The sequence below is a fragment of the Arvicanthis niloticus genome, chromosome 13, assembly GCF_011762505.2.
Source record: "Arvicanthis niloticus isolate mArvNil1 chromosome 13, mArvNil1.pat.X, whole genome shotgun sequence".
Lineage (NCBI taxonomy): Eukaryota > Metazoa > Chordata > Mammalia > Rodentia > Muridae > Arvicanthis > Arvicanthis niloticus.
In genome coordinates, this window is record NC_047670.1 from 2,140,572 (window position 1) to 2,151,369 (window position 10,798).

Sequence of the window (10,798 nt, forward strand, 5' to 3'; positions counted from 1 at the left end):
TTCATATAGTTATTCATGGTATATAACTCTTGAGAATGAGAAGAAATAACTGGTTTTGATTTATGTATTTACTATACTTGGTATTGTAGAATGATTCCTATCTGTTATTGTTAAAAAAAAAAAAAAAGAGTCTGATTTGAAAAGGAATAAGGTATGTCTAGACCCAAGTATTAATGACATGTACACACAAACATAAGTTACCACAAAAACCACATTCCATTATGGTGACATTTTCATCAAGTTTTTATAGTACCAGGGCAAAGCATGTCATAAATCTCAAGACACCTTTCAAATACCTTGGTGGACACATCATGCAGGCAAGTTACAGCAAACATGAAGTCTCTGCTGGTGGCCTCAGATGCTATCTGATTACAGCTTTAGCCTTTAGATTGGTAAAAGTTAGTGGTCTCTTGGTACATTATGAAAGTGTTTACCTGTAAGTCACAAGGATAGCTTTCAGGTCACACACAGTGTTGGGCAATAAATAGTTATTATAAGGAGCTCATAGCTTAAGATGACTTGGCTCTGTCTCTACAGCATTTAAATTCTCCACAATCACTGAGGTTCTAGTCAGATAATTGGCCTCTTAGAATGTTCAATGTCGATGAGACTTCTTTCTGGGAACTTTAGTTAATATACTTACAGAGTTTACTATAAAACAGTGTGTGTGTTGGAGCATCACTGATCCACATCATCTAGATTTGCTAAGCACATTCTGTGATCCTCTTATAATGACAGAATTGGTTAGGAAAACCTTTATCAGATACAGTACAGCACAGATGACAGCAGTTACCTATATAATAAAGGCCACAGAGCAGGAGAGGTTTAGGCCAGGGGATACGCTGACCGGCATATTTTCTACACAGTATTTACACAGGAAGTTTGGAATGACCTGTGGGGACAGAAAATTCTCTCCACAGTCTTCTCCCAGCCATTCACTGATGTGATATGGCTGTCTCTACAGAGAAATCCTCATTTTAATTATTTAAGGTTTCAATATTTAGTTGAACATTCTCTCATTCCATGTATAAATTATAAAATTGTGCTTCTTAAGGTATTTTTATTAGTGATATCTGAGTGAACATTTCCTTATCACTAAGGAATTATTGTATTCTGAGCTGGGCTCACAGAGGATATGTGTTTCCCCTCAACTGAACTGAAAAGTTTTCAGTTCATGTAAAAAAAATGGCTTGTAAAAACAGAATTTAAACAACTAGAACTAATTCTACTGACTTTACTCCACAGAAGAGATAATGCGTCATTTTTCTTCATTCCTATATATCTAAGAAGTATATGTGCGTGTGCATGCACGTAAAATTTCATATTTGTTTGAGGTACCCTCATAAAGCTAAGTCCCTAAGTAATTCATTTCTCCCTCCCTAAATTAATCAAATCATAACTGAAATCCTGCGTCTGTGTGGGTTTGTTTTGCTTTGTTCTGCTTATTTTTTGCCTCATCTAATCTCTCTCTCTCTCTGCCTATCTATGTCAATCCTGCTTAATCCTTAACCCTCTGAGGTCATATAAGGATGTGGTACAGATAAAGTAAGCCAAGATTATACAACAACCTAAATCCATTTTAAATATATTTTAAGGTTTTTCTTCTCCATTTTATTTTTTATTAATTTGACTATTTATTTTAGCTCTCTGTTCCTAAAAGAGCAAAACAATTCATTCTGAGATGGATGAATAATCTCATGAAACCGCACAGGGTCCCACGGTTTGAGAAGTGAGTCTCTGGGGACCACTCAGCTGCTGGTATAGACTGTGCTACAGGTAGGAGATGCTGAGTTACCCTGGTTTTGATGTTTGAGTTTTGATGTTCAGATCAGGGAACTTCTTTGGGAATGGGAACTTACTCTTCTAAAATGAAAGTCCAGGTGGTGTAAGAAATGGGTGATTGATTGTTTTAAGGCACCCAATTGAGGCAACATTGCTGTAGCCCTGGAAAAGACGAAACAGTCAAGCAGGCAGAGGAGGATTAGATCCTAAACTGGGAGGTAAAATGGAGTGGGGAGGATTTAGTTGACACATTCTATAATCCTGGTTGCCATGGAGTTAAACAGATAAGTGTGTGTGTGTGTGTGTGTGTGTGTGTGTGTGTGTGTGTGTGTATCTGTGTGTGTTTCTTTGTATGTGTTTATTATTGAGACCCATAAGATTGTTGATTTGATAATTTCAGAGTAAATAGATCACTTTTCATCCACGCATCCATATCATGTTCTGCTTATTATTTATAATATATATTTTGCGGGTAAGGCAAGTATCCTTTTAGCATTTTCTGCCCAAGCAAACAATCTCTGAGCTGAACAGTCAGCTGAGTGGAATGCCTTCCCCAGCGATGACAGCCAGACAGTTCACGTTACTATTTCAAAAAGAAAGTGCATTCTGTCCAGCCACAACCAAGAATCAAAAGCAGTTCCAATGCCAGCACAATCACACATTACTCACAAGAATCCCAGGCCTTAAGAGTTGAGTCTCGTTGCCCTAATAAATAGAAAGAATAATGAAGAATAGTTTATAAAAATAAAACACTAAGGTGGTCAAATGTGGCATTACTTAACATTTAAAAATAAGTAAGCAAAAGAAGAAAAGTATCATAATGAAAGTTATCAATAATTTTATTTTAGTGGGTTTCATGTATGAAACCTTGGTGTAGGTAGAGAAGTGGAGAATGGTATGAAACCTAACCACAGGCAAAATTTTACCAGTTTTTCTAATTCCACCATGTATGGTGAACTTTAAACATCTCTGACACATTTGATTTCTCTTTTACTCAGTTGTCAAAATATGTTCTTTAGTGTTCATGGCAAAACAACTATTCTCCCAGGGATCTTTCATGCCAGAGGAGCTAAGAAACCAGAAATTTTACACCTGATGGATGAGTTCTGAAAATTCAGATGGCAAATTTAGTTATGTTTAAAGCCATGTGCTGCCCTATAGGGCAGGTGCATCAGCATTGGCCAAATGCACAGGCACAGTGTCAGCTGGTAACTACTCATTACATATTATGCAAGAAACAATAAAAAATGAAATTAAAATTTCTTAAGCATAGACACAACTGAAGTAGTAGCCAGAAGGAAGTACAAACATAAAAAACAGACTTAAAATGGGATGTTTAAGGAAAAAGATGTCTTCTTTAAAGATGGCAGAATGGAAACCTGGGAGATCTGCTTAGGAGTAGGATCTTGCCTATCCAGGTTCCACAGCTAGCCCTAGTTGACAGTGGGACCACAGGTCTGTCAGAAGTTTACATTTGGGACTACTGTGTGTATCTCATCTTAAAATGTTGGCACTGGGCAAATTGACTGATGTTCATGTCCTTTCGCAGATCTAATCTGTCCCTGGTTAGCCTGTAATTTTAATTTCTGACAAGTGTGACACAGCAGGGCATTGGTGCTGGAGTTGATATGCAAGGCTTTCTGTCCAGCTACACCTTCAATGACATTATTTTGATATCTTGTAATCTTCCAGTGTGGAGATACTTACAAATTTGCAGATTCTTCATTTGAGGAATTCTTTATCTGCATCATGAGATAATTATTTAACACTTGCCAGCAGAAAACAATAAATTCTGTTCTGTTCTAGTACATTTTATTTAAATGTAATATTTTTATTAATTATTTGAGAATTTCATAAAATACACCAGTATCACATTTGCTTCCTATTCTTTCTGGGCCCACCCTCATGCCCCCCCCCCAAAAAAAACCAGCAAGTCATTTTTATGTTGCCTATATACTCACTGGAGTATTAGCAAGTTCACAGTGGCCAGCCCTTTAAAGATAACTGAGTCCTTCCCCCACTCTCTTTCCAGAAGCCATCAATTGTGAAGAAAGAGCTACACTTCATCATCTTTATCACAGTTTTTAAGGACACACTTCAATGGTTTCCTGTCTGGACTGTTTCATTTTTTATATTTTCTTTACTTTTTGTTTGGGAGGAGAGTTGGCTGCAGAAGCCTTCAAGGTCTCTCATTCTCAGTTATGTGTCTACAGTAATCAATGGCATGGTGCTACAAACGAAACTTCCTGGCCCATAGCAGCAGGAAGCAGCACTGACCACATACACCCACACAGTCTCTGATGGCAGCAGAAAACACAGATTTCAACATCTTTTCCTACAGCAACCCTGATCATGGTCATCAGCATGACCTCTGGTGGCAGCATGGACCATAGACGTCAACTTGCCTCCAGTCACAGCACAAACCATGGAAGTCTTTCCAGCAGGCTTAATTCAGATAATGACCAATGACTGGATATCTTGGTTGTTGCTCAGAAGCAGAGTGATGATGGGCAGTCCATTTGGAGGCAGAACCTGTGTGAGTCCCAGGTTTCTGCACACCATTCTGCCAGCCCCGTTCAGCAGTGACAACATGCTCTCCCATTCACGATAGCTGCACTCTGACACCCCTCACAACGCCTGCACTATCTATCTCTAGTTTTGCCTCTCTCTGCTTTACTCACACCACACCATTTGGCCTTCTTTCCCACATTCATCCATTAAAATGTCACTGCAAACTGCTCTATATTCCTTTGCCCAAGCAGCTTTGCATGCAAATACTGGAGTGTGTCATTGGTCTGGTTTCTAAAGTGCCATAAATACTGGAATTTCGCTGAGATCCATCTCTAATATTCAGATGCTCAGAGTGAGGATGACCTTGCTGCTGGGCAGTGTAATGCCCAAGCCCCAGACTGCTGCACAACGTCCTGCCATCAGCCTCAGCCATTCCCCAGCTCACCAGGCAACTATCATGCTTGCAGCCTGTGAGCACTGAAGCACTGCTCTCCCCCTCAGTCCCCATGAACAGATCCCACTCAGAGACAACCTACTCTGCAGTTGTCTCTAGGTTCATTTCTCTTCCCCATGTACTCCGCCACCTTTTTCTCCAATTTCATAAGACCACTTTTTAACAGTATGTCCCCTTGAGACCATCCGTTTTGTCAGTTGCTCCAGAGACACTTTGCTCTGCTCGGGCATCCTCCACTGCTAGGTCTTTCCTCCAATCCTCCATGGATGTCTCAGATTCTTCTCTGTCTTTCTATGAGTGCTGATATTCCCAAACATCTTCAGTCAAGTCTCTTGCTTTATTTCTCTAGTTCATTTTTTACTTCTACATTGGTAACTCTTCATAATAAATTATTCTGTTAAGATTTAAAATAAAGCATCTGTTCTTTTATTTGAAGAAAGAAGTTGAATGTATGATTTATCATTAGAATTTCATGTTGAGTTCGAACAAAAAGATTAAATTTGTTCTGCCTTAAGTCTAATTTGTTCTACTGACATCCATAATACCAAATGCCATAGATTTCAATACTATAAACAGATAATGAGATTTTTTTTCAGTCGGATACATTAAGATACAACCAAGTGAACTGACTGGTTTCAAGCAAAATGCTGTTTATGGCAGCTTGGAATGGGTTGAGCCCCAACTTCTTCTTTCTTTAATGCTCAGTTTCTATTCATCCTTTGCATCCATTCTTTCTGAAGTACCTGGGCTAAGCTCTCTGAGCAACAAGACTAAAGCAGAGCATTGTCCTGGGGGGGGGGGGGGGGGAGATTTTCTAAACTTTTAAGTTGGAAACATGTCACTCCGATAAGACAGCACCATTTCTGTGTGTAGCATTGCACCTCCATTTTATCTACTCCCATTGTATCTCCAGTTTCAAGCCTGTATATTGTGTCTATAAAGGCTGAAGGCATCCATCAATTAACATGACAGTAAACAGATGAGAAGATTGAGAAAGGACATTTCAATCCCAAGCAACTTGATTACTAAGTTCTCTCAGATTCTTTCCTTCATTTTACCTGACTCTTGTTTGCTGCTGCTTTTTGACTGAATGATTATGATCTTCTCTATTGCTCACAGAGGACAAGAGCGCCCTTGCTCACCATCCAGTAACTTATATTTGACAGTTCTGTAACAGAAACAACTGCAGAACCTCAGGTTATTTAACTCATCTAAAACTACCAAAATACATTTCTTTTTTTTTTTTTTAACTAGGCAAAGAATTTTATTAACCTTTTCCAAACTTTATTCCCAGGCTTTTTCAGCTTAATTTGCCGCAAAGAATGAATTAGATATAAGCGAAAACTGAAAAGAGCTGCACTGTCCGGGGGCTTGGGCTTAGAAATGTTAGAGATCTAGATTTTATCAGATCCATAATAAACAAAAGACAATTTAAAAAGCAGTCACGATATAAAATAGCAGCTCCTGTAACTTCTGCAAGTGGCACCTTCTTCAGAAGTTGCTTCAGTTCAGTTTGCCTCATTCTTAGAAGCCTCATCAAAATTCTCCACCAGATCTGGAACTTCATCATCATCATCCTCTCCATTAGCAAGTGGTGCTTTTCCATCCACAGATTGTTTGGGCGGAGCTTCAGCCAGTCTCCTTAAACTAGTCAGACTGTCTGCACCAAGCTGGTTTAGGATGCTGGGAAGCATCTCTGTCAGCTGCTTTGTCTCAGCGTGGCCTGTAATGGTGAAGGTGTTTGCTGCCAGAGATGCCTGAACTTTAGGGTTGTTAAAATGGATCACTGTTCCTTGGTTTGTAAACATGTTCACGTCTTCAATACCAGAGATATTGTTTACCCCTAACTTCTTTAAGGAGAACTGCAGTTTTTTATCTTCTGCTGTGGCTGTTCTGTGAACCACCTTCTTCTTTCTACGAGCAGTTCCTTTCCCACCAATGCGCACTTGTGCCTGCAGCTTGGCGAGTTTCTCCTGGTTCATGATGGTTTCTTTCATCTTGTTGGAGTGGGAATGGGACCGCGCGGAGAACTAAGATTCTCGGGCAGACCAACTGAGATAAGGCGCACACACGTGGACCCAAAATACATTTCTAAGCTTAAAAGGAAAAAGAAAGGGCCGAAGATTCAAGCTTGGGACACATAGCCTCGCCCAGAAATTTCTGGAATCAAGAAACATGTCAGAGCTCCCTTCAGGCTAGCCTACAGAAGCTAAAATATTAGAATATCTACTGCTTACTTCTTTGTGTTGCTCTCTGAAAATTTCACAAATGTTGAGCCAGATATTGGACTCTCTCAGGCCGTATCATGATGACCTACCTTCTTAGAGCCTTGACTATTCAATTTTCTCCTTTCCAGTTTGGATGCCCTCTGTTTATTTCTCTTAACTGCTTTTTTCTCTTTTTGGTGGGGCTGGGAGTAGAGCTCCTAGCTCTACATGGATCAAAACTGAAAGTGGGCAAAGTTATTTTCTTGCAGATCACAGTGTGAATGTTGACAGTGTAGAAGTTGGGCAATGCTGACAAGATCTCCTTGCATTCCTTACACAGTCATTCATCCATTTTTTCCCAAGTGTAGTGTTTTCCTAAGAACTGTGCTAGAGACAGACAAGGATTTAATTAGGATATAGTTGTGGTCATGTTGATGTTTCTTGTTTGTTTGGTTTTTCAAGATGGGATTTCTCTGTGTAATGAGCTTCGACTGTCCTGGAACTCAGTCTGTAGATCAGGCTGGCCTCGAACTCACAGAGATTCACCTACCTCTGCCTCCTGAGTGCTGATATTAAAGGACTGCATGGCTGATTAGTCATTGCCTCTCCTCTACAGATGGTTAAACATTGCATCATCTTTGATTTTAAAGGTAGGTAAGCTAAGTTCCAGCTCTCAAGCACTGTGCAATGTGGTAGAAAAATCTAGTCACAAAAACAAATACAAATGATGATAAAATAGCTGCTGTTCTCTGTATGGCTGAGGTTTATTCTGTACTTTTAATTTTGTCAGTTATTTATTTTTTGATTGATAGACCTTTTTGATGATACTTGTAATTGAATCTAGTATTTTATAGATATTAAAGCAAGCAGTCTACCATTGGATATTGACTCCAGTGCCTTATACATACTAGGCAAGTACTTTATTACTGAGCTATACTCCCAAATCTACATATTTAATTTTCGTTGTTTAAAAAAAATGAATCCATCCAAGAAGAAAACAAAGGCACTACATAAACGATCAGGACTTGTTAGAGCTCTCTGACCCACAGAAGTGTCTTACTCTCATAAATTCTTGGAAATGACTTATTTTCCCAGGACTCACATTCACACTTACTTGACTTGCTGTGTAATGAGAAAGAGAAAATGGTTAATGACTGGATATGTTCCTCCATATCTCCAATTATCTACTATGATTAATTTTCCTGCAATAGTGAAAACAAATGTCTGCTAAGAACCTACTGAATGCCAGACAAAATGAAGGTTGAAAATGCAAGAGTTACACAGATGTGGATCCTTTGCAGAGCCATAGATGATACTACGCATGACTGAGCACAGAGAATGCATGCTGAGAAATCTGAGTCTTAGTGGACTCCTTACTTCATCAGATTCTCAATGAATCTTTTAGGAGTTTATTCTTAAAGTATTCCATGAGGAAAAGAACATAGCACAGATATTTTAATCTCTCCTCATCCTGCAATTAATTGACACTTGATCTGAATTGCTCCAGAAGGTAAGGCTAATTAAGGGCTACTTCAAGTCAGTCTCCTTAAATACTATTTTTGCTCAGTGAACAAATGAAAGAAATAGGGGGAAAATGGAGATCAGGAGAAGGAGGACTTGACAGAAAGTGGCACAGAAAGACCAATGTAGAAAGAGGAAATAACAGTATCTCCTTGACCTATTTTGTTAGGATACAGGATTTTTTACTTTTTTTTACTAAAGGCCTTGGCCATTCTATAATTTATATGTGTTCACTGTATATTTAATTAGTTTCATGTTTATTTTATAGGTGAAGGTAGCTATGAGTCACTCAGTACATTCTGCACAGGCCATGCACATTGTTAAGGAAACTCTAATTCTGTGAAGGTACACATCAGTGAGACTACTTAGCAGTCCTGGTGGCAAGATGACATGTAAAACTACAAGAGGCGATGTCTGAAAATGAGTTTGAAAATACAGTTTCTCCTTCTCAGACATTCTTATGAAAGGTCACTTGGGGAACACTAGGTTTCTAGTTAAGCCATTTAAAAGAAAATAGTAGCCCACTGATCACAGGTTATGAAATGATTGCAATTAAGCTACAGGTTAATAAGTTGAGTTTCAAATGTCACTGAAGGTCTTTTATCATTGGTCTTCATATTATTATCATAATATTTTCTACCTCATTCCTAGTAGAGGAGTTACATACCTGTCTTCGTGGTGATAGATGTAAGTAATTAGTGAGTTCCCCAAATAAAACCTCTAGAGGCATATCTGCATGCTATGAACAAATAACAAGCATTATTGAATATGCTCGTTTAAGCAAACATTTTATAGTAACTACTTTATCATATGTAACTAGTAACAGGCAAAACAAACAGGTAACTGTGTCACACATTATGATAAAAATATATTTTACACTCTAAGAGACTGGAACTTTTGCTGGACCTCACAGCCAGTTAATATAATCCCTTGACATCACTTAAGTAAGATTGGTATCCTTCTGTGTACTCAGCCTGTTAAGAGGACAGTATAACAACTACTACTTGCCTTGTATTTCCAATGTAATCAGCTTTTACAACCTAAACTAAGGCATAGCTGTACTCTTAAAATATGTATTCTTTCATTCACCTGACTTGGAGAGCATTGCATGTGTATTGTGATAATCATTTTATAGAAACAGAAAATAGGCTAAAAGTGGCCTTATAAAGTGAATATCCACCATAAATGCTGAAAATAGTATTCAGGTATTGCTTAGTGTTTGTTTCTTATGTGGGTTAATTGGAGTCGGTGATTTGATGATTCCTGGTAAAAGTCTGTTAAAGATTTCCCTCACTCCTTCCCTCATGCAAGACTTTCCATATTGCTCATTAAAGTAGAGAGCAATGCCTTTTGTTAGGGGCACACACATTCCAAATCACAGGGCCACAGACACAGAGACACCATTCAGGCATGCATAGCTTCAGGCTTATATAACAGATAGGCAGGGACAACAAAAGTCAGGAAGAATGAATTAGAGCATTCAGATCTGGGCTGTCTCTTGTTTTAAAGGACACCAAGAGGGAATACTTTTATTTCTGTCCTGAGTGCAATACTCACACATTATTGATGGCTGAGTTTATTTTTAATAAATTCAAACATGTGCAGGATATCATCATCTCAACATGTTTATATTTTAAACAGACATGAGCAAAAGGCCTTTAAGATTCTTTAAAATTCTTTAAAGATTCTTTAAAATGCAATTTGACAGGTATTTACTTTAAAGCCAGTCTCTTTGCCTTTAGATCCTGTGTGCTGTTACTCAGGCTGCAGCCACCTGAATGTTTGAGGAGTATTGGTATCTTTTGAGACCAATGTTAAGTTTCCAATAGACTAGACACTAATGTTTTATTAGCATTCTTATGCCAAGGTGAAAGCTTCTTGCTTGCTTTTACAAGAAACACTTAGCTTCTGCTCCCACTTCCTCCTTCCTTGTTAAGTTGGAAGGGAAGGGTGATTTGGCCTTCTACCAGACTATACAACTTTGCCTTTGAGTACTTTTGTAGACTATTGTAATACATAATTATTAGATTTCACTCTCTGAGTTCCTTGGAAACATTTTTCACTTGGTTCAGTACCTTAGAACTCTGTGAGGCCACATATTTAGATAGTGTATCATAGGTTTTCACTTCCTACGTTCAAATAAATATGCTAAATAAATAGGCTAAATTTCAAGAAATGTTAATTGTTTAAAAAAAAAACAACAAAAAATCATCAGGTCTTTCAAAGTTGGAGAAAAAGATTTGGCAAAGTTTGCACAACTGTCTGCTTATAGAAGAGAAAAATTGCTGTATAGGGAAGGCCTGTTGTGGTAGTAAGCTGTGGT

The 10,798-nt window shown here is 38.4% G+C and overlaps 1 pseudogene; it reads right to left on the reverse strand.

The window, feature by feature from the left end:
* Positions 1-6,006: 6,006 nt before the first annotated feature.
* On the reverse strand, positions 6,007-6,783 carry LOC117718996 (transcription factor BTF3 pseudogene; annotated as a pseudogene).
* Positions 6,784-10,798: the final 4,015 nt, after the last annotated feature.